Below are 936 nucleotides of genomic sequence, written 5' to 3'. Positions count from 1 at the left end.
GGAGGCATTTCATCAAAATAAAAGTTTATTTAATAAATAAATAATCTGCATCCATTGTGTGCACACAAGTTAAGACATCCATCCATCCATCTTCTAGACCGCCTCTTCCCTTTCGGGGTCGCGGGGGTGCCGGAGCCTATCCCGGCTACTGAAGGGCGAAGGCGGGGTACGCCCTGGACAGGTCGCCAGTCTGTCGCAGGGCCAAGTTAAGACAGTTTCTTCTATTTGTTTTTTTATGTTATTTTATACCACATTTTTCATGAAAATCATGTCAATCAAAACCAATTTCTGTTTTCAGTCAAGCCCGTTTGGAGATTAAGTTGGACTTCTGAACACAGTATTTCAAAGTGAATTTCTTCTTTTTTTTTACCATTTAATTTTCCAAGACATAGACCTCTCGCAGGGCTTTTCCTGGAGCTCCATAGCCCGGAGCAAAATGGAGGCTCCGGTTGCCACTTCAGAGGAAAGATATTGATCAAATCATGAAGTGTGGGTGTAAAACCACCTGCTCTCCTGTAGTCATGCACAACCGACACGTGCACTGCTCCTCTTGCCTCTCCGACACGATGAAGCTCATACTCTTCCTAATTATCTAATCTGAAATGCCATTAGACTGAAGCCTGGGGCGTTCCTCTGAGATGGTCTGAGTTTTAATTAGGAATGCTAATGTTGCTCTGTATTGGTCAGCCCATGTCTTCTGCAGCATTACTTACTTTTCTTTTAACAAAAGTGGTTAACTCTTGTTCACATTAATTTTATTAAAAGGGAACGTGTTAAATGAACATTTTCTTGGGTATTTGATTTTTCTTCTTTATTTCATGGTGATACTCACCTGCTTGTTGAGTTGAGTTCTCTGGTAACATAAATAAACCTAATTGTTTCTGAACATTGCATCTACTTCAACCTCTATAAAAATAAATGTAGCAGATTACTGAG

General features: G+C 40.5%; 1 long non-coding RNA gene across 1 annotated transcript in view; it reads right to left on the bottom strand.

Annotated features, from left to right (window-relative positions):
• Positions 1-936, bottom strand: part of LOC118599220 — a 20805-nt gene that overhangs the window by 19756 nt on the left and 113 nt on the right. The window lies entirely within an intron of this gene.

The sequence above is a fragment of the Oryzias melastigma genome, linkage group LG10 (genome assembly GCF_002922805.2).
Source record: "Oryzias melastigma strain HK-1 linkage group LG10, ASM292280v2, whole genome shotgun sequence".
In the NCBI taxonomy this organism is placed as follows: domain Eukaryota; kingdom Metazoa; phylum Chordata; class Actinopteri; order Beloniformes; family Adrianichthyidae; genus Oryzias; species Oryzias melastigma.
This window is presented reverse-complemented; position numbering and strand designations above follow the sequence as displayed.